Here is a 26,973-nt window from a genome sequence, read left to right on the forward strand (position 1 = left end):
AACACTTCCTTTTTGGTAATTCTTGGCCAGCAGGCTGAGAAACGAGGCTGACTCAGCAAACACCGTGTTTCTGACCCTCCTGAGCCTTCTCTGTTTATTAGACCATGCTCTGCAGATAAAAGGGCAACAAAAGACAGGAAAACTCAGGAAGAGACAATCACTTGTTGTAGTTGCCTTTTCCATCCTTCTGATCCGTATCACAATCATTGTGGTCAATCCCTGGTCACCCACATGCTGTCCAGGACCTAGAGAGAGGCAGGACTTCCAAGGAGCTTCCTCATGAAGCACCCAGTAGGCAGTCTTGCAGCTGGAAGTCCACCTCCCCAACCAGAGGAGTGAAGCAGTGGTGATCTTCTCTTATCCAGAGGTGGAGTGCAACAGTTAGTTGACTCTGTACTCATGGTAAGTCCTAGGGTCACCTTCTAGGTGTCCAGGCCCACCTAGACAGCATCTAGGCCCCCTGGTCCTTGTGTACCCCGTATATTTCCCAGCACAAATCTTCCTGCTGTCACCTGAATCCAAAAGGAGGTCTTGACCACGACTAGTCAATGTGCACTCCATAAAGAATCTCAGTACCTGTCATTTATAGATTTGTTCATTCAGCTAAAATATGGCAAGTGGTTCCCATACACAAGGCACTGGGCCAAGTGCCCACAGCATAGAAAAGCCAATCACACAGCTCCTGCCCTCAACAAGCTGATGGGAAATCAGAAAGACAGGGACCAATGACAGACAGCCAAGTTAATTTATACCCAGATAGACAAACTCCTCTTTATTCTTTATGAGTCAGATCAAATATCATCTCCTTCAAAAGGTTTCCTGGCCATCTACAGGCCGTTACATGGTGATCCTTCTGTGCCCTGATGACACTTGGTTTGTTCGTCAATGATAGCATTTCTCGTGTTAAAATTACTTCTATGCATGTGTGTGTCATTCTTTAAATTATATGAAAAAGGGAGGCCGGGCGTGGTGGCTCATGCCTGTAATCCCAAAACTTTTGGAGGCTGAGGTGGGCAGATCACGAGGTCAGGAGATCGAGACCATCGTGGCTAACATGGTGAAATCCTGTCTCTACTAAAAATACAAAAAAAATTAGCCGGGCGTGGTAGCAGGCGCCTGTAGTCCCAGCTAATTGGGAGGCTGAGGCAGGAGAATGGCGTGAACCTGGGAGGCAGAGCTTGCAGTGAGCGCCACTGCACTCCAGCCTGGACAACAGAGCGAGACTCCGTCTCAAAAAAATAAAGAAAGAAAAAGGGACAGGGTGGAGGGAGGAAAGGCAGAAGCTATTATTCAACATCTCCAGACACCCAGAGTATCTCGGACTTTTAAGACAACTGAATGAATGGATGAATGGGTAAATGACTGAATGAATGAATTTTCAAGCTCTTTTGTCCTCTACATGGATTTTCTTTTTTTTTTTTTTTTTGAGACGGAGTCTTGCTCTGTCACCCAGGCTGGAGTTCAGTGGCCAGATCTCAGCTCACTGCAAGCTCCGCCCCCGGGGTTTACGCCATTCTCCTGCCTCAGCCTCCCAAGTAGCTGGGACTACAGGCGCCCGCCACCTCGCCCGGCTAGATTTTTGTATTTTTTAGTAGAGACGGGGTTTCACCATATTAGCCAGGATGGTCTCGATCTCCTGACCTCGTGATCCGCCTGTCTCGGCCTCCCAAAGTGCTGGGATTACAGGCTTGAGCCACCGCGCCCGGCCACTACATGGATTTTCTTGACCCAAATATGTATCCACCAGTCCAAACGAGGTAAATATCCTCATGGCTTCTGAATATGTGAACTGTGGTTGCTTCCTGCTCATTACCCAAACTCACAGAATTTGGAGCAACGAAAACCTCATTTCACTTAGCCAAAAGCACTAGTTTCTTGTCTTTGCTTTCATTTTCCCAGGAGTGTAATGAAAGTGCGTGTGCATGTGGGTGTGCATTTGTCCTGCACATAATTCGGCAGTGTCTTCAATAACAGGTGTCCCTCCAATAGGGCTCAGTGGTGAGGGAGGGCATGGAGGGCATGGAGGGGGAAGCCAGGGAGATAGGGAGAAGAAGCCTCCCACAACCAATCACCAAATCAATTCAACCAGTCGATTAAATCTGAACGCACACTCAGCCACTGGAGGAGAAATTGGAGCAACACCCCAGTGTCCGGGTGGTTACGGTGTAAGTTAAATGGTCTGTTAATGTGATAGTTGAGACTTTTACACAGAAATTATACTGGCTACAGTCACAGCACGGCAGACCTGGCTCCAAATCACCTCCTACCAGGCAGTGTCACACTGCAGGCCAGGGAGACAGGGATTTTCAATGCTACCTGGCCTGGCCTCCTGCCATCATTTTGAGGTTTCTCTGTTTTGTAACCTATTACTTTTAAGAGAAGGCCAGTCATCTTAATTATAATGTGCACAGTGCCATAATTTTTTGTTTGTTCTTACGAGCGGAATAAAGATGTTTTACCCCAGAAATAAGAACAGTTTAAAAACAGTTTGTTACAACTCTTCTGATGAAGTCAGTCAACAAAGCAAGAATAATAAGGTCAGGTGGCACCCTTGTCCAAGGAAAGAAGGCAGAAAGCATTGAAGAGCAAAACACAAGGACCCTGACTAGATTCAAGACAGCCCTTTGGTTTTCTGTATAGCCCAAAGTACAGGTGAGGGAAATCCATGCTCAATGAGCCACCAACACTTATTGACCACCAATCTAGCCAAAGACTGTCTAGCTGATTCAGGACACCAAGAGGAAAGAGCTGATATGGGCATCACTTACAAGTCACTTCTCACTTAAAGAGTAAAGATCACGCCTGTAATCCCAACACTTTGGGAGGCCGAGGTGGGCAGATCACCTGAGGTCAGGAGTTTGAGACTAGCCTGGCCAGCATGGTGAAACCCCATCTCTACTAAAACTACAAAAATTAGTGCCAGGTGTGGTGGCAGGTGCCTGTAGTCCCAGCTACTTGGGAGGCTGAGGCAAGGGAATCACTTGAGTTTGGGAGGCAGAGGCTGCAGTGAGCCAAGATTGCGCCACTGCACTCCAGTCTGGGTGACAGAGTGAGACTCTGTCTCAAAAAAATAAAAATAAAAATAAAAACAAAGGATAGGTAGAGCTAAACAAATTAAATGTCATCACCACACAGATAACTGGCAGAAATAAGACTTGGTGTATTACTTAGCAAAAATCCTTAAGATCCTTTTACAGTGCTTGCTTTGGCAGCATATGTACTAAAATTGGAATGATACAGAGATTAGCATGGGGCCTGCACACGGATGACACGCAAATTCATGAAGCATTCTACGTTTTTTAAAAAAAAATCCTTGTAAATCCTTCACCCATTCATTTGACATTCATTCACTGAATGTTCCCATTGTGTCTTGTCATGATCATGCTGTCCCTTTCCTAAGAACATACTTTGTATGACTATATTATATTTTTGGCAAAAAGGGGAATCAACCCTTATCCACTTATTCATTCAACATTCATTGACTTCTCACCTCAAGCCATGCTACAATCATGTAGTCCTTTCTTAGGAATATACTTTTTCCTATATATATCATATCATATTTTATTTTATTTTGCTTTTGGTGGCAGAAGGGATGGTGTATATCAGAAAACTTTTCATGTTGGTTTGAGTGACTTAGCAAGAAGACACTTTCACAGGTTGAATCCATTTCATTCAATAGCCAGGCAGCGATTGTAGACTCATAGGGTTATAGAGACCTTGGAAGTGATCTCGCCAAGTTCCTTGCAGGAAAGACAAAGAAGTTATGGGCCAGACGTGGTAGCTCATCCTGTAATCCCAGCACTTTGGGAGGCCGAGGTGGGCGGATCATGAGGTCAGGAGATCGAGATCATTCTGGCTAACACAGTGAAACCCCATCTCTACTAAAAATACAAAAAATTAGGCTGGCGTGGTGGCATGCCCCTGTACTCCCAGCTACTCGGGAGGCTGAGGCAGGAGAATTGCTAGAACCTGGGAGGTGGAGGTTGCAGTGAACCAAGATCGCACCACTGCACCCCCGCCTAGGCGACAGAGTGAGACTCTGTCAAAAAAAAAAAAAAAAAAGTTACGTTACTCTTGCAAAGTAATCCAGCTGCTACATCATGGAGCTGGAGCAATAGCCTAGGTCTCCTGGCAGTTGATCTAGCATACGTTCTGCTCCCCTACACTGCTGGGAATTCCAGTGTCTTGCGTTTATCTTCTCACGACAAAACACACGGTCTACTCTCTCCAACTTGGTCCTGGTGCTGAGGACATCTCTGACATCCCTGCTATGTGCCACTCTTGTCTCTGAAGGAGGATGCTTGGCTCCTCACAGTGCTATCAGCTCCCCAGCCCCATCTGTGTGCATGAGGACTGAGTCCCTGTGAGGCAGAGGGGCCTCAGGCTGGAGCAGCACAGGACACACCAGGAACAGACGGGCCAAATCGGCTTCTTTTCTTTTCTATTTTCTTTTATTCTTTTCTTTTTTCTTTTCTTTTTTTTTTGAGACAGAGTCTTCCTCTGTCACCAGGCTGGAGTGCAGTGGCATGATCTTGGCTCACTGTAACCTCTTCCTCCCGGGTTCAAGCCATTCTCCTGGCTCAGCCTCCCGAGTAGCTGGAATTACAGGCACCTACCACCACGCCTAGCGAATTTGTGTACTTTTAGTAGAGACAGGGTTTCACTATGTTGGCCAAGATGGTCTTGATCTCCTGACCTGGTGATCCACCCGCCTTGGCCTCCCAAAGTGCTGAGATTACAGACATGAGCCACTGCACCTGGCCCCCAAACTGGCTTATTTTCATTGCTTACTTGGGAGTAAGATCCTTCCATGCCTGGATACTTTTCTTTTAGCCCCTGCTACTGGCAAAATGGTATCTCAAAGGCCTGGCTTGAGAAATGGCCATTCTCCTGCTACCCACACTCCATTCTTCTCCAAGATGCTTCTCTCTCCCCACTGCCAAAGCCTTCAAGTATTTTTCTGGTCAACTCAACTGCATATTGCAGGGCATGCTCCAGATCTAAATCATGCATGCAGTCTGGTGAATTATAAGCTCCTGTTACTCCATTTCTTCAGCCTAGGTTGAAACTTCTTTCAGCTCTTCAAGGCTCCTGGAACTCAGATCCACCCCTTCTGGCCTCTTTTAATAATCCAGTCCATGTTACCTGTGCTCTGCCAACTGGAGTCCTTCAACGAGCCTTTTTCTTGGTCTCTTCCTTTCATTGCCATGAGCCAAGCTCTGTGTGTTAATTTTAATGGCTGTTCTCAAGGGCAAGTTACGCCCTGTACTAGTTTCCTGAGGCTACTATAATTAAACTACCATAAATCTGGGGGCTTCAACACAACAGAAAGGTGCTCTTTCACAGTTCTGGAGTTTCAAAGTCTGAAATCAAGGTATTGGCAGGACCATGCTCCCCTGGAAGACCCTGGGGAGAGTTCTTCCTTGCCTCTTCGAGTTTCTGGTGGCCCCAGGTGTTCCTTGGCTTGTGGCTGCACCATTCCAATCGCTGCTTCCATCTTCACATGGTCTTCTCCTCTTCTCTCTGAGTGTTCCCCTCTTCTGTCTCTTTAAGGACAGTTGTCATTGGATTCAGAGCCCATCCAGATAATCCAGAGTAAACTTATCTTGAGGTCCTTAACTTAGTTATCTCTACAAAGACCCACTTCCCAAATAAGGCCACACTCACAGATTCTGGGGGTAAAGATCTGGACATGTCTTTTGGGGGTATCCATCATTCAGTTCACTACACTGTCTTCTAGTAATGCTGTTCACCCCTCAGCAGAAGTTGAATTATTGTACTTTGGATATTGGATGCTGGATATTTGGTTGGCATTGGAGGTACAAGATGAATGAAGCATGCTTCCCACCCTACAGAAGTTCTTAATCAGGTAAATCAGACAGAAGTGCAAATAGGTCATTATACTACAACATAACAGATGCTATTTTTGAATAGGAAAAGTCCCATCACTCTTGAATTCTATGGCCCATTTCCCTGAGAATTCTCATGTTCCAAGCAGTGTCACCTTCCTTTTTGTTCATATGTCACTGAATCTGCTTAATCAGAAAAATGAATACTGGTGGGGAAAAGGGGTGGGAAGGGGGACAAAGGAGATTTATTCCTTGGAGAAGTCTCTCTAGGCCACATATGTCTGTCTGAATATTAGGAATAAGAGTAGACATTTGGCAAAAACATTGCACTGGGGGTAAAATGCTTCTGAGGTCTGAACAGAGAGCATCTCAGAGTCAGAAAGAGCTCACACATGGACAGAAGTGATGGCTCCCTGAAAAGGCCTCCATGGATTTGCGCACAAATCGACCACTTGGATGGATGCCAAGAAGCAGTCTCACTCCTTCACTCTTGAGTTGTTTAAGCATTTTAATACTTTACTCATGTGGGGCTGTATCTGAGACCTGTGTGAAACCTTGCATGTTTAGTACTCCAGATAGGAGATGGCTTGGCTTAAAGACAGGGAAACAGGGCCAGCACTTCACTTCAAGACCAGTCATCCTAGGACCCTTTCCCAAATGTTCGGAGTAGTGAGGAGGGTGGGCTTGTGTGGGACGCCATTCAGGAGACTAAGGATACTGGGTGGAGAGAAATCAAACAATACTTTGTGTAGTGATTCTATAAGATTCCTATCTCACAACAGAGATTCCTTTCTGAGGCTAAAGTCTTCCATAATCTAGGGGGCAAATTTTGGATAATGTTCAGCCTTGAAAGCTGGTGCATACAGGCATCAGGAGCTGGGTAAGAAGACAATGTGCAAACTGGCTGGAATATTGCGATTCAAAAATAGAACTCAATGTTGTTTACTACAGTGAGTCCTACATTCTACTTTTTAAAAACATACCGCGTATCTTGTAGTAAAACGAATTTTCTTATGATTATTTTCATAGTTGAGAGTCACTGAATAAGACATAGATGAATCATCTGAAACGAGCCCTTATCTTGTGTCCTGCTATTACCTCTCAAAAAAGAATTGCACCCTGGAAGAGAGTTTCAAAATAATTAGCAAGAACCCACCAAAGAAATTTCAAAGCACTGCTAGAAAATTATCTAGGAAGTCAGGCTTTGGTGACTCTGCCCAGTAAAGAACTTTTTCTGCATGAGATACATGGCAGTTGAAAGATACCCTGTTGCCAGTTCTAATCTCTGCTCTTCAAAATGGCTTCTGTTAAGTTCTGAGTGTAATATTTTGACAAATAAGAACAATAATAATAATTGTTATACCATCCCCAGTACTATAAAGGATAATGCCTCCATCTACCTGATTTTACCACTGAAAAATATTATGAAGGGAGTGAGGAGTTGACCTGGTCAACTGCTAGGTTCTCTCAGCTTACACTTCAGCCAAAAGAGGGCAATTTGTGCTGACCCTATCTAGTCCTTGAAGTTCAAGGTGACTCCAGTGAGATCTGGCATTACGTTACACAAGTGAGTCTACCACACACACACAAAAAGGTTCTGATTCATTTATCCATCCTAATTCAGTCTATTAGAAAAATCAAGAAACTCTGTCCTTCAAAAAAATAGAGAGAAATGCATTGGTAAATTCTGTCTACTGATCTCATTGAAGAAGTCAGTGATATGAGGCACTATTAAGCTTATAGAGTCCCCTTTGTCCTTCCAGGATTGATTTTTTCACAATGTTTTAATAACAAACATTTCATGAGGGCCTACTATGTGCCAGGCATTGTGCTAAGGATTAGAGATGGGGAATACAGAATACTGAATAAATTAGAATATAATGTGATAAAATCAATATTACAGGAGAACATGCAAAGTATTGTCAGAGAACAATCTAGTAAGATGTTCCCTAAACTTATATGACAGAGAAAGTAAATAGCAATAAAGATTAAAATATAAGCACTCTAAGCTGTTGACTGAAAGAGCCAGATCTCTTGGTCCAGACATTCTAAACGTCTGTGAAAAGTTCTTTCCCTTTTGTTCCTGATTAGAAAGAGCTCTTTTTAGTTTCCATAGCGTCTAAAGTCATCTCCTATCGCCCAGCTCTTAAATGGCAAACTGTTTAAATTTAGCAGTCTCTATGTGCAGGAAAAGCCAATATAATCCAAACCCCCTATTTAAAATTCCTGGAAAGTAAAAGCCAAATCTTTCCCACCTCGCAGTCTGAACCGATCTCATTCTGTATCCATACCCCTATCAGATGATTGTTTAGAAGAATACCAATTAGAGCCCCTTAGAGGTTGCATGTCCACCCCCTCCACTGATGGACAACTCCTTTGACAATACCCCTGGTGGATGATCAGCCCGCATCTATTTTCCCACTTGCAGTGGAATGCTTAGGGTTTTATGTGGCAGCCCGCTTCATCATTGGCCAACCCTAGTGATTAAAATCTTCTTTATGGCATCAAACCAGACTTTCCTTCCTGAGAACTCCCACCCATTGGCATTATAGCTCTTCCCTAAAGCAGACTAAAAGAAACCACTGGAAGGAAAATTTAAGGGTGCCTTATTCAGTCAACAACTGTCAATTGCAACTAGAAGACATTTCAAGAGTTAATTCAAGGAAAGATCAAATAGACTATACAGAAGAGGGAGAATAAAATGAAGTGGCTTCCTAACCAATGCTTCTCAATCTTGTATTCAGGACATAGCAAATACAGGGGGAAAAATATCTGTAAGACACACTGATAAAAATCTGGAGGATGTGTACAGCCAGAAAGGACCAGCCTGGGGCCTGTGACCAGCCTACATGTCCCTGCTGCTCTAAGCTGAGCCGACTGTGTCCTCTCCACCATCCAGGCCTGCCCCAGGACAGGCGTTCCAAATTTCAGGTACACCAGTGCAGCTGCCCTGCCCTGAGCAAGATATGGGCACAGCAAGACCAAACTGCAAGAAGGCCCCACTGGTCAGTCCATTTTCACCTTATGTAGCAGGTTGAATGGAGGCCTCCCAAAGACATGTCCACATCCCCAAACCCTGAATCAAACTTTATTTGGAGAAAGGATCTTTGCAAATATAATTAAGAATGTGGACATGAGATCATCCTCGATTATCCAGGTAAACCCTAAATCCAAAGACAAGTGTCCTTATCAATAGACCCAAAGAGGAGAGACTCATGGAGAGAAGAAGGCCATGTGAGGACAGAAGCACAGATGGGAGTGGGGCAGCCACGACGAGCCAAGGAACACTGGGAGCCCCCAGAAGCTGGAAGAAGCAAGGAAGAATTCTCCTCTGGAAACCTCTGAGGGAGTGCCAAGTCCTGCTAAAACCTTGATTGCAGATCTCTGGCCTCCAGAACTGTGAGATAATAAATTTCCATTGTTTTAAGCCACCTAGTTTGTGTTGATTTGTTACAAAAGCTCTACAAGACAAATATACCTGAATTCATTTTCAAGGACAAATTACATCCTTATGATCCAGAGAGCCAAATCATACCATTATCAAACTTTCTCACAGGTTTCTTTCATTTTCTCATGGGTCATACCTCTGATTAATCAATTGGTCAACAACCATGCTTAAAACCTACCAAACTGGTCTAGCAAGGAAAAGAAAATGGAACCAGAAAAGATCTCTAAACATGTCCTTAAGGTTTTCACTACAACACATTATTAACATACAAGCAATACATCTTTGGGGTCGTCTATCCTCAACAATTTAATCTCCTTTCTCTGAAAATCATACCCCACCTTCACAGGATTGAGCCCTAAGACATGTTTGAACATTTGACCCCCTCCTCGCTTCCCACTAGACTGGTTATAATTGAATGGATCAGCTTGACCCAAGCTGGACCAATTACATTTTCTCTCCTGGAAACTGGAATGAAGGTAGTTAGGATAATGGGGCTGGTTGGGTGCTAGAGGACAGGTGAACTCGGCAGCTTAAAGGAGGCCATCTCCTGCATTTTCACAGATGCAGAAATCACTCTGGAGAGAGAAGAATAGGACAAATGCCAGAGAAAAACAAAGATCAGAGACAAAAAGAAGGTCCTCTCTGGGTCCCTCATTACTCCCCAAACCCTCATTATAGTCTCTCAAAAAGCCCTACAGCACTAGGATTCTGTGCCACACACCAATGTCCTTCCTACCCCTTCTGTTTGAGTGACAGGTATATCTATTTATCTGTCTTCATATCTCTGAAGATAGCTATCTATCTATATTTATATGTAATACATATGACATTTCTTAACCAGGCACAAAATAATTTTGAATCTAAACACTTAAGGAACTCTTAAGCCTTGCATCCTTGTTTCAAAGAAAGTGTTAATTTTTTTCCATCCATTACCCGTTAAATTAGAAATTAATAGGTGTTCATTGCATGCGTACTAAGGATGATTCTGAAGAATTTTTTGAAAGTCCTTCCTTCCCCTTGAAGTCTTTATATTCTAATTAAGATAAAATATACACCATGACCTAGTGCTCCATATCTCACCTTGTCATAATTACTAGTAGTTTTCAACCTTTGTACACTGAAAATTTCTGTATACTCCATCCATTCACACATTGTCCACTGACACCTCTCAACCAGCTCTTGTATGCCAAATTCAGATCTGTATAAATTAGCTGGAAAATGAACATTCGGAGCTATTGCATGATGGTGCTGTCAGCCAACAGTTGAGTTTGGGTGATGTTGCCATTTTTGTCTGAACAGCAATGTTTCTGCAATTACTTGAAAAATTTTATTGTGTTTTCCCCCTAAGGTTTTATAAAAATAAGTGGAGCAATGGAAAAGCTCCGAAGTTTAATTCTTATGAACTTAACACCATCAAGATAAAGCTGAAAGTCGTGCAATCTAATGTGGATTTAAACCTGTGAAGGAAAATAACAAAACTAAGAAACTTTTATGAAATGCTGTAACTATTCCTTGATAGACTGGATCTAAAAGCAGAGGTATGATTAGGGATTTGATCTTTTTTATAGCCTTTTAGGAAGGGAATTCCTTCCTCTTCTATTGTTCTGCCTTCACACATTCCTACGAGCTGGAAGTTTTCAGGAAGTCTTTGCCTATTAAGGTAGTGACCTGCCATGGTCAGTACAGGTGTGGGTAGGGTCTTGACCCAGGCTTCCACTCCTATGGGTTTCTGAAGCTTCAGGATAAGGTCAGGAAGGCACTTTGCTTGGGCTAACTCTCCTACCCCCAAATTTTATAATTCATTCATCATGCCTTCCTGCTGTAGCTCTACAATTAGAGTTTTGGCCTAGTCCAGTGGTTCTTAATCAGGAACACTTTTGCCCCAAGGAGACATTTGGCAATGTCTGGAGGCGTTTTTGATGGTCACAAACAGCGGGGGTTATTCCTGGGGGTTAGCAGGCATCAGCTAGGGATGCAGCCCCCCACCACAGTGAATTATCTGGCCCAAAATGTCACTAGTGCTGCCACAGTTGAAAAAAACAAAACAAAACAAAAAAACCACTAGCTCCTAAACCCTGCTTTTAATTTCCATTTTGAAATTCGCTGAATCCAACTGACTCACATCTCTCTGGATCATGGGCTGTATTAGTCTATTGCATCGCTATAAACACATACCTGACGCTGGGCATTTTATAAATAAAGGAGGTTTCATTGGCTCATGTTCTACAGGCTGTACAAGAAGCATGGTGCAGGCATGTGCTCCTGGTGAGGGTCTCAGGAAGCTTCCAGTCATGGCTGAAGGTGAAGAGAGCTGGTGCATCACATGGCAAGAGCAGGAGCAAGAGAGACCAAGGGTTAGGGGGTGTCACATTCTTTTAAACAACTGGATCCTACTCACACCCTACTCTTGAACTCAGAGTGCAAGCTCACCCATTTTGGGGAGGACAGCACCAAGACATTCACGAGGAATCCACCCCCCCATGACCCAAACACCTCCCACCAGACCCCACCTCCAATGTCAGGAGTCACATTTCAACATGAGATTTGGAGGGACAAACATCCAAACCCTATCACAGGTTTTCCTAATTGGGGTGGCGTAAGTGACTGTGCACGTAGAGATGGAGATGAAATGAGAAAGAAACTCGGCCATTATTTGCTTAGTATTTACTCCAAGCCAGCCAAGCACCTTACCATAGGTAATCCTCCTTACAGTCCTAAGAGGTAGGTCTACTATGATCCTCATTTTACAGATGGGAGAGCCAAGGCTAAGAAGGTTAAATAACATGTACAAAATCACAGAGGTCTTTAGGGATTGAGCCAGGATTGGAAATCAGGCAGTCCGGCTCAAAAGCCAGAAGAACAGACTAAGTAGATGAATGAAAAGCCAGAAACACAGATAAGGTTCCAACACAAAACGTAAAAGAAAGGAGAAAAGGAGAACTAGGTAGAGACACACATGGAGCAGGTCCCGTGGGTCAGGAATACAGTTCACACTGGATTCCTCAGGGTTCTTTATGCCAACGCAGTTGCAGAAATGCAGTCTGAGCACCGAGACTCGAAACTCAAACCTTGGTTCCCGCTGCAGCCCTGCTGTTTCACGCTGTCCCGCCGTGGCTTTATCATTGCATGTAGAGAAGAGACTTTTTCCCCCGCTCAGACTCATTAAATTCGGTTAACCAGAACTTGTTTCATGCAAAAACTGCAGAACTGTGAAGAGGAGCCGAAAGCATGTGATACGTTTAAATATGCCAGAGCAATATGCTGACCAGCGAGGTTTGTTTATTAAAATCCTTATGTGGGGTGAAGCTCAAATGAGCTTATGTCAGCTAGTTCATGGAGAGGCCCTGTTTTCAAGATTAGGCTGCTGTTTGTCTTCTTTACGGAGCTGACAGAGGACATTCTGGAGAATATAATACATTATGCCAAAAACATCTGTATTATAGAAAATCAACAATGAAGAGCAGCAGCTCCAAATGGAGCTAGTACTTTGAAAGGCATTTATCTGTCAACAGATTAAACTGCTATTTTCATCTACGGAGGAAACTAGAGGAAGCGTAAACCAGTTTAAGAACTGCACAAACTAGCCTACTTTTTTTCTGCCAAGTTATTTTTGCACATTCAGGAAGACACAGGATAGGTTTTTGTTTTGTTTTTAATCAATCTGAAGAAAATACTTAGAGAGCTATCTTACCTCAAATCCGAGTATTCAGAACTGAATGTTTTTCTTATTTTTTTCCCCACTAGAATATATGCCTCTGAATGACACCCAATGGATGAAAGGGGTTTGTTTCTAATAAGGAAGTGGCCTCTTACTGTCCTATTTTAAAACCCCAGAGTGTCACAGGCTTACTCAGATGAGACAGGTCGCTGGCAAACGAACTAAATTTGTCACCAATTCCTGTATCAGGGTAATGAGAATAACAACAACAAGAAGTGCCTAACCTATAGTAAGCATTTTCTATCACTAGGTATTTTATTATACATTCATTATTTCATTTAATCCTTATATCTCTATGAGTTGGGCACCAAAATTATCTACTTTTTAAAAAATATTATTAAAGTATACCACACATACAGAAAGTTACACGTTTTAAGTATGAAACTCAATGAATTTCACACACTGAACTGGCCTGAGTAACCATCACCCAGAACAAGACACAGAATACCTACCTCCAGGCCTCTCACACCTCCATCCAGCTGCACCCCTCAGGGGCAAGTACTATCCCAAACTCTAATCATGTAAAGTCACTTCCTCAAGCTTTCAACTTTAAATGCCGTTATACAACTTCCCCTTTCTTTTTTTCATTTTATTTTATTTTTTTTTTAAGACGGAGTCTCACTCTGTCGCCCAGGCTGGAGTGCAGTGACCGGATCTCAGCTCACTGCAAGCTCTGCCGCCCGGGTTTATGCCATTCTCCTGCCTCAGCCTCCCAAGTAGCTGGGACTACAGGCGCCCGCCACCTCGCCCGGCTAGTTTTTTGTATTTTTTATTTTTTAGTAGAGACGGGGTTTCACTGTGTTAGCCAGGATGGTCTCGTCCCCTGACCTCGCGATCCGCCCGTCTCGGCCTCCCAAAGTGCTGGGATTACAGGCTTGAGCCACCGCGCCCGGCCACAACTTCCCCTTTCATATCTGGCTTCTTTCACTCAACATTATGCTTGTAGATTCATCCATATTCTTGTGAGCAGTTGTATTGTGCTGTTGTATTGTGGATTGTGTGTAGTTATAGGTTGTTAAACCTTATTTGTAGAATATTCCACTATAGAAACACACCACAATTTATTTTTTCCATTTTATTGATGATGGGTTTTGATTATTTGAAGGTTAAGGTTAAAGTGTAAGGTTAAGGTTTAAGATTAAGAATATTGAGACCTGGCAGTTCGGCGGTCCCGCGGGTCTGTCTCTTGCTTCAACAGTGTTTGGACGCAACAGATCCGGGGACTCTTTCTTCCAGCCTCCGACCGCCCTCCGATTTCCTCTCCACTTGCAACCTCCGGGACCATCTTCTCGGCCACCTCCTGCTTCTGGGACCTGCCAGCACCGTTTTTGTGGTTAGCTCCCTCTTGCCAACCAACCATGAGCTCCCAGATTCGTCAGAATTATTCCACCGACGTGGAGGCAGCCGTCAACAGCCTGGTCAATTTGTACCTGCAGGCCTCCTACACCTACCTCTCTCTGGGCTTCTATTTCGACCGCGATGATGTGGCTCTGGAAGGCGTGAGCCACTTCTTCCGCGAATTGGCCGAGGAGAAGCGCGAGGGCTACGAGCTTCTCCTGAAGATGCAAAACCAGCGTGGCGGCCGAGCTCTTTTTCAGGACGTCAAGAAGCCAGCTGAAGATGAGTGGGGTAAAATCCCAGATGCCATGAAAGCCGCCATGGCCCTGGAGAAAAAGCTGAATCAGGCCCTTTTGGATCTTCATGCCCTGGGTTCTGCCCACACGGATCCCCATCTCTGTGACTTCCTGGAGACTCACTTCCTAGATGAGGAAGTGAAGCTCATCAAAAAGATGGGTGACCACCTGACCAACCTCAGCAGGCTGGCCGGCCCGGAGGCTGGGCTGGGCGAGTATGTCTTCGAAAGGCTCACTCTCAAGCACGACTAAGAGCCTTCTGAGCCCAGCGACTTCTGAAGGGCCCCTTGCAAAATAATAGGGCTTCTGCCTAAGCCTCTCCCTCCAGCCACTAGGCAGCTTTCTTAACAACCCTAACAAGCCTTGGACCAAATGGAAATAAAGCTTTCTGATGCAAAAAAAAAAAAAAAATATTGAGACCCAAGATGTTAAAAATAACTTACCTAAGTTCACAAAGCTAGTAAATGGTGGATCCAGGATTACAACTCAAGTTGGCTTAACTGAAAAGCTCATGCTGTGAAGCACCATGCTGCACTGCCTTTCAGAAAAGCGAAGCTTGCAGGGACCTCTCCTTGATGGGTCGAAAGGTCTTTTGTACAAATAATTTGGGGGCCCATGGGAAGAAGATATTTGAGTAACGTGCCACAAGTCCAAATCCACCACCTCTTTGCTTTTGGGTGTGTCTCTTTGCTTCTGATTCCCATCACTTTTTCTCTTTTCTTTTACTTTGATTGACTGTTCCAATAGCCCTATCAGCATTGTGGGACTTAACTGAGTAGCAGAGCCTGGAAACACCTCATTGCATCTGAGACCTAGAGAAGACGTTGGATGTAAGACACATACTTTCAGCAATAGCCACTGACAAGGTGAGCACTTTGATGGATACCTGAGTGAAGAAGAGTATGGAGCATGTCCAAATTCAGTGCGTGTGTACATTCTAACTGGTGTGTTGGCTCACCTATCTTCCTCTCTCTCATGTTTTTCCTACAAATAGTTGATTATGCTGATGCCAGATCATTCTCATGATAAGCATCTATTTGGCACATCCAGTAAACTGATCCACCATAAGGATAATTGTATTATGATTAGCATTCATATTTTTTTACTTGCTTTTAGGAGGAAATGGAAAGGAAAGGAAGAAAAATGATACTTTCAAAGAATCACTTAGAGATAGAGGAAATATCAATATTTGAGCTCTTCTAACAGTTTGCTCACTTCAGATGGATAGAAATCCAATGAAGAGGTGCTGCTCAGCCCAGTAAAGACAGAACACATCTTAGGCAACCTTTTCAGCCCAAGCTTTGGATTTTTCCAACCCTCACAATCAGAAGTGACTGTGGTTGGACTGAGGAGAGCAGGCTCAGAGCAACTTCGGCAAACCTCAAGGAACACTTTCAGCCCAGTTCTCACTCACTGCATCTCAGCCCAGCTCTCTGGCGTTTTTCTGCAGATGGGCACAGAATCATGTGCCTAGGAGGTTATCTGGCCAGTTGCCAACTGATCATGCAGCAAATGCACGATTATTGTGGGCCAATGAACATTGCTTGCTAAGATGAGAGAAATCACTGGATCAGCCGAGGTCTGAGCCAGTGTGTCATTTCTATAAATACTGTTGTGGTTTCTAGGTATAGCACCAGAAGAAACCCATGTTTGCTTTACAGAGTCTCTAGATCCTCATCTTCTCTTCTGTCTCCTCTGGTGGAAGGAAGAGGCTGCCAGCACCAACTACCTTCAATTGCTAGGGCTGCTGAAACACAGTACGATAGATGTGATGGCTTAAACAACAGAAATGTATTGTCTCACAGTTCTGAAGGCTAGAAGCCCAAGATCAAGGTTTAGGCAGGGTGGCTTCCTTCTGAGGGCTGTGAGGGAAAAATGTATTCCAGGCCTCTCTTTGTGGCTTCTAGGCAGCCATCTTCATATTCACATTGTTCTGTGTATGTGTGTTTTTCTCTATCCAAACTTGCCTTTTTTTATATACATAAGGACACTAGTCATATGGATTAGGGACCAGCTTCATGACTTTACTTTAACTTAATTGCCTTTGTAAAGAGCCTATCTCCAAATCAGGTCATATTCGGAGGTTGTGGAGGTTAGGACTTCAACATATGGATTGAGGGAAAACACAATTCCATCCATCGCACTCACTCTCACAAAAATGTATTGTCTTCTCCTCAACGCACAGCGAGTTTAACCCTCCCCAGACTCTCTAGGGTCCACACCATAAGCTCTGGTCTCACCTAAATAACCTTATCAAAAAGGAGGAGGTGTACTTGACATGACCCGCCTGTTCCCATTGCTTCGTGATCTTCTAGTATCTATCACCACAGAGAATGATGTTTGGGCTGCCAATATGCCCTGAGGCAAAATGACTCAGAGGCAGTCCTGTACCTTCTAGTTTGGTCTGTACCATTCCCCTTCACGTGCCTGGTGGCCTCATTCCAAGCCTCTCTCATCACAGATGCAGGCTCACCCCTGCTTCCCTTTGAGGATTGGACTCCAGCTCCCTTCTCCTCTTCCCCCCGTGAGCAATCTTTTAAGATCTCACTCAATTCATGTCTCCTGTCACAAGTGCTTCTCACTCACATCTTCAGAACAAAACAGCATCTTGTTCCAGTTTGTTTTACGTGGTTTGATAAAGGAAGAAGGATAAGCATTTTTCCTCTTTCCATCTGTAATTTCTCAGTAGCTCACCTAAGCTGCCACTGACATCCCAGGTCAATGCCTTGGTTTCCTGGGGCTGCAAACTCCTCTTCCAGGAATCCTACCTTGGATGCTGCTGCCAGGCAAGGAGAACTGGAATGGCTTGCTGGCATGAATCTTAACCCATTCCTCTTTTCTGGTGGGTACAAGAATCCAGGAGATTTCATCTGCAGCTAAATGAGAGGAGAATCAACACCTGATTTTCACTTTCCTGCATGTAAATCTCACTGAAAACATTCTGTTTTGTCTCCAGTCTTATTTTTCATGGAGTCTTTTTTTTCACCTTTAATTTCAAGAAGCTACTTCATCCCCCTCAGAATTTCATAAAAATTCCTCCTGTTCAATTTAAAAGCAAAATCAAATTGCTGGAAGTCACTCACATAGGTAGAAAGGAAAAGATAACGCTTTTGAGAGTGACTTGTAAAGGTGTTTAAGAATATAACACTTGTCCTCATTTCTTTGAAAATGTGAAACTTGAGGATTTCTTCTGAGAATGTTGAGGCTGTGAATGGATGGGTGGATAGATGTGTTCCCATTAAGGGACTGGGAAGCCGTCTGCAATACCTGGCTTAGTCTTCCTGGGGGACAAATAACATTCTAGTAATAACTCAGGTGATTAGGGAAGCGCATACATTCTTTCAAGATGAAAATTCACTCTTTACAGCACTATTTGCTAACAGATGTAATTACTATCTGCAATTAACTGATGAAAAACTCTGGGAAAGAAAGAGAATGGATGTGCAAGTGCCTAGCCCCACCCCCGAGACGTACCTCTCAATGCATGTTAGGTTACACACATTTTAATTGGTATTGACAAGTCGAAGACAAAGGTGGAAACAAAACACCTACTTCCTAATCCAGTGAAATTCATTTCATTCAGCAACCTGGTTTTTCACATCGAAATATAAATGTGTCTTGCTCCAATTAGTAGACATCATGTAAAACAAGAGTTCAAAATATTTTGATATATATTTTTGTAATTCTTTCATGCAATAGTTACTGAATAGTTGTTATGTGTCGGCAATGGAAGTAAAAAGATGAATGAGCTCAGGATGCTAAGAAACCTGGAGTCTGATAAGAGATAAGGAAAAAAATTCTAAAGGCAGTTATGGTATAGGAGCATGCAAGCACGTCACCTAACCCAGTCTTGGAGGGTAGAAAAGGTTTAAAAGGAAGTGCTATTGAAGGTGAAGCCTGAAGATAGTCAGACAGGTTGCAATAATCTAGAAGAGGAAAGAAAACAGCCAGAGCATAGGCAGGGGAAATAGAGGAAAGTCATCAAATTAGAGAGATTATAGGAGAGAAAATTGACAAAACTTTGTAATGACTATTCCCTTGTGTGTTACAGATTATGATACAGAATAAAGAAGAGGAGCAAATGCAAAGATGATTCCTTTGACAACATGAAAAATGTTACTCTAATGCACCTGCTTTGTAAGTCTCTATTTTCACACATAGCAGGCTTGTTTACAGCTGGCTAAATATCTGCTGCACAGCAGCATTGACCCGACTGCATTCTTTTTACACCAATAAATTTCCTCTGCTGCCTGATTCAGATAGCCTAGCTGCTATTTAGAGTGAAATTCTTCCACCTTCAAGCAAGAATCAGAGGTTCTTTCAGGCTTCACACAATGATATGATGAAGAGGCATGCTGAAGGTGAACAAACACTAATTTGTTTGCATGTGAATAAGGCATCGTTTATGTAGCAACTTCTACAGATTGGGTACTGGAGATTTTTCCAAAACGAGCAACGCTCCTGCTTTTGAGCTTACAATGTAGTAGGAAAGATAAACAGAGTGTGATAAGTGACATCATAAAGGCACAAACAAATTCCTGTGAGCACAAAGTGGAAAGCATGCTGCGTGAAGCCCTAAGCTGGAAAACAGCACTGAGGTGGTTTCATGAAGGAGGAAGCAGTAAGGCTGGGCCTTGAAGAACCTGAAGGAGTCACCCAGCTAGAGAGGGCGGGAGGGTGTTCCACGAAGTACAAACACGAACAGAAAGTCAAAGAGTGAAAGTGAAGGGAGGATTGGGGAGCAGTAAATAGACAATGTAAGAGAGCAGGGGCGCCATGGAGAAGCGTAATGAGAGAGACAGCCTGAAGGAAAGACAATATGAAGGACTGTCAATGCCAAAGAAAGGACTTTCAGCCATATACATGCAATGGGAAGCAATGCGAGGTTGTCAAGCAGGAGACTGAGGTGACCAGATCTGCTTCGCAGCAGCAGCAGCAGTGTACATGGAAGATTAGAGGACAGAGAGAGATGCGTGTCAGGAAAATCAGCCAATAGACTCTAAAATAACTCAACTAAGACTTGAGAAAGATCTGGATCAAGACTTTAACAGCAGCAATAAAGAAAAAAGAAGAGACATTTGTGTAATAGGATCTAGAAAAGTTGATGACCCCCAGGATAACAGCCATGAAAGTGAGAAGAGCAGGACGCAATGGTTTAAACTTAGAATCTCAGCCACTGCGAAGGCTGAGGCAGGAGAATCACTTGAGCCTAGGAATTTCAGGCTGCAGTGAGCTACGTACGATTGTGCCACTGTACTCCAGCCTGGGTGACAGAATGAGACGCTGTCTCTTAAAGAAAAGAAAGAAAGAAAAGAGAATAAGAGTGTCTAGGGTTTCTAACTTGGACATTTTATCGTTAAGAGAGATAAGTCAGGAATAGGAAAAGAACGTGCATACTGGGGAAGACCATGAACACTAAAAAGCAGAGCCTGTTATCTGTGCTGACTCCTCTTTTCTTCTTGTCTTCTCTACTTCTCAAGGTGCTGCTACCACAAACATGACGAAACTTCTGTTAGGAGTTCAACCTTCAGAGAGGACAGCTGGCAGCGCAAGATGGTGACAGCCCTGCAATCAGGAGAAGAAAGTCATGAGAGTAAGGAATGATGGAGAGGGATGAGAGCATTTTCTAGGATTTGAAGAGTAAGAGCCTCTGAATAATTGGCAGGGGAAGCTGGGATGGAGAAAAAAGTAGAAGAAGAATCATTTGCTGTGAACTGTGTACTTGGATTCCATTTTTGATGATCTTTGAAAATGTGAATAAAGGATTTGGGTTATTTTTAAATTCCTTTGGAGGCTAGACAGTTTCCCTAAATTCAGCATTCCCTTTGAAACTAGACCGCATGAGTCTCTGGTTTGTGCGGGGTTATACTGGGTCAGAGTTGCCTCTAGAATAAGCAATGGGTAAGTCCTTGAGCTGTCGGAAGCGCATGACAGTCTTCTGCACATTAGGCATACGGGACCCTTTTGGGGGAAGAGAGTGAAGAACAGGAGGGGTGATGGGAGCATGTTGGATTGTGCCAGTTTAAAGAGAACATGAAAACGATAAGCAAGCAAAGGAGGCTGCAAAAGAGGAATCATGGGAGAATGAGGAAAATTAAGTGAGCATAGCATCCTTGAGGTCAAAAGAGCAGGGGTTTCAGGAAGAGTACCAGGGAATCACTTAATACAAGAAGAGACCACTGGATTTGCACCCTGGAGGTCAATGCTATCCCCTTCCTAACCCATTACTATAGAGTGATGGGGACCAGTGTTTGCATATTGAGGAGATAATGACAAGTGTAAATGGAAAACAACCAGAAGATAACAAGGATAAACAACTCTTTCAAAAATATAGTCACATGTCACTTAACAACAGGAATACATTCTGAGAAATGCACTGTTAGACAATTTTATTGTTATGCAAACATCAATAGAGTACGTTTACATAAACCTAGGTGGTGTAGCCTACGAGGTTAGATGGTGTAGTCTATTGATCCTAGGTTACAAACCTACACAGCATGGTACTGTACTGAATACTGTAGGCAACTGTAACGCAACGGTAAGGATTTGTGTACCTAAGCATACCGAAACATGGAAAAGGGCTAGGTGCAATGGCTCATATCTGTAATCCCAGCACTTTGAGAGGCTGAGGCGGGCAGATCACCTGAGGCCAGGAGTTTGCGAGCAGCCTGGCCAACATGGCAAAACCCCGTTTCTACTCAAAATACAAAAATTAGCCGGGCATGGTGGCACATGACTGTAATCCCAGCTACTCGGGAGGCTGAGGCAGGAGAATTGCTTGAACCCAGGAGCCGGAGGCTGCAGTGAGCAGAGATCACACCACTGGACTCCAGCCTGGGCAACACAGCAAGACTCCATCTCAAAAAAAAATTTTTTAATTAAAAAAATAAACATAGAAAATGTACAGTAAATATATTGTATTATAATTTTATGGTGCCACCATCATATATGCAGTCCATCATTAACTGCCACATCATTACATGGTACATGACTATATTTAATAGTTTAAAAACACAAATGTGCAAAATTATTTATGCACAAGGGTTCTGTATCATAAAAACATAATGTATATAACAAAACTTGGAACAACCTAAAACACCAATTCAAGGTATTGGCTAAATTTAAAAAGTGTTTTAGAGAAGCATATGTAATAGGAGGGGAATATGTTCACTGTTTAAGTGAATAAAACAAGATACAAAAGGCATACACAGTATGAGTTCAATGTTTTCATCTATACAATACAGGCATAAAAACATTACAATGATATAGATTTGTTTGATAAACTGATAGGTAGATTTTATTTTCTTCTTTGTGTTATTCTGTATTTTTCTAATTTTCTAAATTCATTTGGAGGCTAAAGAATGTCTGCTTTTTTACTTAGGAAGAGAGTGGTTTTTCTGTTTGTATATTTTGGTCTATTTTGGTCTGAGGTTTCGGTGGTTTTTTGTTTTGTTTGTTTTGGTCTTGAGTCATAGTATATATATGAGATCATGTACAACTACCTACTGTTGCTCTCTTCCGCTGGGATGTTTTTGCTGTAATGGTTATGAATCTCAGCCCTGGGAGGCCTAGTGCAGCCTAATGCAATGTCAAAGGGGCTGTCACCTGGTTCTTGCTGCCACCTGCCTGTGCAGGCACCTGCTGAGGAAGCCTTTGGCCCACACGTCCCCTGAGACATCCTTTGTCTCTGTCTGCCTTCCCGACCCACTGGCTCTCCTGATCATTCTGAGCACAGATGAGTGGAGGGCAGGGGGAATCATCCTGGCCTGGCCAGTGCCACACTGGGCCATGGAAGTTTCTGCAATGTCTGCTGAGGCCCCCCTGTCCCCATCCTGGTCTGACTCTGCAGCCAGCTCCAGGAAGTAGAATGCAGGCTACTCTCTCCATAAGATCATGCTTTACCCACTGTCTTTCCTTCTTTCTTAACCCCAGGGAAACCTCATCTAGATTTGAGGATGAGGACAGGTGTAGGGAGCCAATCTCATCCTCTGACATTTCTCCCTAAGGGTGCAGTCCTTTGAAACACGTGTAAGTCAGCAAAAGGCACCCGGGCTATTTGCTTTCCCTCCTACCACATCTGTCCCCTGAGGCAACAAGCATTAGCTGGCCTGGCTGCTTTGGGGGAGGGAGGGGCTGGCAAAAGGAGAATGATGGAGCTGGAAGGAGGGAGGGAGAAGACACAGGTTAACTCTTCAAAACCATTATCCGGATGCGCAGATGTCAACAGAAAACAGCAAGCCTCTCAGTGCTGGCCTGCGTGCTGGAAGTGCATATGCATTATTAATTCACTGGGACATTTTTACCCTTTCCAGTCTGTTTCTCCGGGTTTCCCCACTCCTTTCACCTTCTGTACAGGACACACCAGTTCCCTCAAGCCCAAAATGTGAGCAGCTGTCATTCCCTGCATAGCCAAGCTCGGCAGTCTGCCGAAAGGACAAGCCAGTCCCGCAAAGGAATGATATATGCCAAAAGATACTGCATTAGGGTCTTCATTAACTGGAGGGCCAATAAATTTATGAAAATCATCAATCAGTTAATCCATTCCTTACAACGATGAATAGCTAATTAACATGAAGACAGGGCCTGACCCTTCTATTCATCTCTATTCACTCCTGAGCTCCCTCTTACAGACAGGCTCCAGGGCAGAAAACAGAACCCACACTGGCTAGCGTGTGTTCAGGTGGGGCCTCATGGGGCAAAGCCAAGGGGATGGACTAAACACAACCTTCTCTTCCTGTCGGGACTTTCTCTGACAGTGCGTTCGTATTTCTAACTTTTCATTATGAAAACAGTTAAACACATGTGTAGCAAGGTCTTATAAATTTATGGGGCTGGGTGCAGTGGCTCACGCCTGTAATCCCAGCACTTTGGGAGGCCAAGGCGGACAGATCACCTGAGGTCAGGAGTTCAAGACCAGCCTTCCCAACATGGAGAAACCCCGTCTCTACTAAAAAAAAAAATACAAAATTATCCGGGTGTGGTGGCACATGCCTGTAATCCCAGCTACTCGGGAGGCTGAGGCAGGAGAATCGCTTGAATCCGGGAGACGGAGGTTGCAGTGAACAGAGATTGTGCCACTGTACTCCAACCTGGGCAACAAGAGTGAAACTCCATCTCAAAAAAAAAGAAAAAAAATTATGTTGCTTCATCATCCATTTTAAATATAAGTTGGACTTTCTCATACCAGAAGCAGGTGACACAGTTTCCATTTCTCTGCCTCCTCTCAGTTCCTCAATGTGATGAATCCAGGTATCTGCCTTATACAACTGCCTCCTGGCAGCCAAATTCCTGTGGGACATACAGACACAGCCCACTTGACTCACCCTACTGACCCTGCACCTCAGATGGACTGTGCAGATATGACTCAATGACCACTTCTCAGTCATAACACTAGCCTGTGGAACTCCTGCGTGCTTGCTCTAAATTCACCAATGACAACTCCTCAAGGGAAACCCGCTTGGGTAATTCCCCAGATCCCAACAAAGGCCCACAGGTCCGTTCCCCAGTCCCCATCCCACTGGTCCAGCACGTATGTCCCAGACAGCTCCCCTCTTCCCATTCGCCCTGAGGTTGCTGTCTTGTTCTCTCCAGGATCTGTAAATAACACACCGCTTCAGTTATTTCATGCATTTTTCTTTTGCCTCCTCTGGGTCTTACCTGACTGACACACCCAAACCTAACTTCTTTCCCAGTCAGGGCTCTCCTAGAGATTGGCTCTCTTAGTAGGAATCAACTAGCCACAGGTCAGACAAGAGCACAAGTATAAGTGAGTTTCCTGTGAGAGGGACACCTAGTCACAGGTGGGGACACTCAGGCATGAGGCCGTCCACCAGGACAAAGGAGCACCTTGTGAAAGGCACATTGTAAACATCTACAACCAAATTAACTACTCTACAGAGAAAGACATCAAGACCAAATTAGAAAGAAAAAAATATACAACATTGTGAAAGTCAACAATAGCACAATGAACCTGATAGACCCGTCACCCACCTTCATTAATTATCAATACATGACCAATCTTAGTGTATCTGTGCACCCCCTTTCTGGATCATGTTAAAGCAAATCCCAGGTATCGTATCATTTCGTCTATAACTATCCAGCTATGTCTCTAAAGGAATGATGACTTTTTAAACACACAGCCACAATACCATACTAATATCTTTAAAAAGTAATTCCACAATATCACCAAATATCCTGTCAAAGTTTACCTTTCCTCATGAATCTTATAATTTTTTAACTATTTGTTTAAATTGGGATCCTATTGAGGTGCCACACCGTGTAATTTGTTGCTATGCCCCTTATCATAAGACTCTTAATTTACAGCTTGCCCCCGGCGTTGCTTCTTCCTTGCAATTTTTGTTCAATAAACCATGCTATTTGCCCTCAGCATTCGACACAGTCTGGATTTTGCTGATTGCATTCCTGTAGTGCTGGTTGCCTTGTGTGTGTGCATGTGTGTGCACACACGTGTGTGCCTCATATTTCTTGTCCTGTAAAATGAAATTAGACATAGAGGCTTAGCTCAGACCAGTTTTTCTTTAGGGTTTTTTGGTTGTGTATTTTTGGCAAAAAACTTCCAAGGTTGTCGTATATACTCCCATCAAGAGTGACATAAAGTCTGGTAGTTGTCCCTCGTTTTGTGATTAGCTGCCATTGGTGATGATCACCTATGGCAGTGTCTCAACCAAGGGTGATTTTACCCTCCCAGAGAACATGTGGCAATGTCTGGAGATGCTGGATGCTACTGGAATCCAGTGGGCAGAGGCCAGGATGCTGCTGAATGTCCTACAAAGCACAGGACAGCCCCCACCACAGAAGGATGATCTCACCCAAAATGTGACCCATGCTAAGCTGAGAACCCCAGGGCTGGATTCATTTACTCATTTGGGGTTGCAAAATGTTATATTCTAGTCTGTCATTTACTTTTTATTTGTTAGCTGGCATACTTGTATAAAGAATAACTTCCTAATCAATTACTTGGTTTTCCTGAGGTAGAATTCATATGGTAAATGTAAGTAAGCGCTCAATTCTTTCATTTATCAGTTATCAAAATAATAAGGCAGTTTTCTAGACTCCTCCAAAGGTGACCAATGAGATTCTTTTTTTTTTTTTTTTAGGAATAATTTATGAACTCAGAGGTATAAAGGAATTGGATGTGTTGTAATCATTTGCAGTAATTATCTTACTGACGCCTAAATTGCCCTGTCTTTAGATAGTATGAGCTTATTCAAGCTGGTTCCTGAGTCTTTTTGGCACAGCCTAGTGTGCTTTAAAAGCCTGCTTGCATTTTGGGATTATAAGATTCTCTAGGCACATCTTATATATTTACTGTCCTAGACTGGAATCCACCACTTCTTCAAGGACCCTTGGTTACTTTAAGTGGTATTTGGTGATCATCATTTGGGCTTTAGGGGGACTCATACATTTTAAGACATACATAGCCCTCACAATATTAGATTTCACTCTAAGGATGGAATTTTCTGAATTATATTTTACACACAGAAAAACTGGGACTCAAGAGAGTGGTTTTATCCCAACTCAAACTCAAAGCAAATGGAAAATTTTGAAAGCTGGCAATATATATCCACTCCCATCTCCAGATTCTCTCTCTCAATCAGTAGGGCTGGGAATTGAACAGACTGTCTCCAAAGCCCAATAGTGAGGAGAAAATGATAAAACAGACAGGATCTTGGAAACCAAGACGACATGGAAATGGTGTTCTGAGACCCTCAGGCCTCTGGTCCCTCTGAGGCCAGGACTCTTTCAGGCCTCTTTTTCTTTGCTGAGTTGGCAGAACAAATGAGTGTGAGCTGGTGAAGGAAACCAGTGTCGATGGGCAGAGACTGTGAAAAAAAGGGTGCACCAAAACTTCCGTAAGAGGTGTTGACTGGGCGCGGTGCCTCATGCCTGTAATTCCAGCACTTTGGGAGGCCAAAGCGGGCGGATCATGAGGTCAAGAGATTGAGACCTTCCTGGTTAACATGGTGAAACCCCTTCTCTACTAAAAATACAAAAACTAGTTGGGTGTGGTGGTGGGCACCTGCAGTAGCAGCTACTCGGGAGGCTGAGGCAGGGGAATCGCTTGAACCCAGGCCAGCCTGGCAACAGAGTGAGATTCTGTCTCAAAGAACAAGGAAGGAAGGAAGGAAGGAAGGAAGGAAGGAAGGAAGGAAGGGGGGGGAGAAAGAGAGAGAGAGAGAGACAGACAGAAAGAGAAAAGAGAGACAGAGAGACAGAAAGAAAGAAAGAAAGAAAGAGAGAGAGAGAGAGAAAGAAAGAAGGAAAGAAAGAAAGAAAGAAAGAAAGAAAGAAAGAAAGAGAAAG

General features: G+C 43.6%; 1 pseudogene across 2 annotated transcripts; it reads left to right on the forward strand.

Annotated features, from left to right (window-relative positions):
• Window positions 1-1,109: 1,109 nt before the first annotated feature.
• On the forward strand, window positions 1,110-22,789 carry LOC105526661 (annotated as a pseudogene). Of its 2 annotated transcripts, none has more exons than XR_001004118.1 (2): window positions 1,110-1,164; window positions 14,263-15,060. The product of XR_001004118.1 is annotated as a ferritin light chain pseudogene, transcript variant X2 (transcript). The 2 variants fall into 2 exon arrangements; XR_001004117.1 differs by lacking the exon at window positions 1,110-1,164 and adding an exon at window positions 22,766-22,789 and having other exon boundaries at window positions 14,165-14,905.
• The last annotated feature ends 4,184 nt before the right edge of the window (window positions 22,790-26,973 follow it).

Source organism: Colobus angolensis, unplaced genomic scaffold, assembly GCF_000951035.1.
Source record: "Colobus angolensis palliatus isolate OR3802 unplaced genomic scaffold, Cang.pa_1.0 Scaffold6, whole genome shotgun sequence".
Classification (NCBI taxonomy): domain Eukaryota; kingdom Metazoa; phylum Chordata; class Mammalia; order Primates; family Cercopithecidae; genus Colobus; species Colobus angolensis.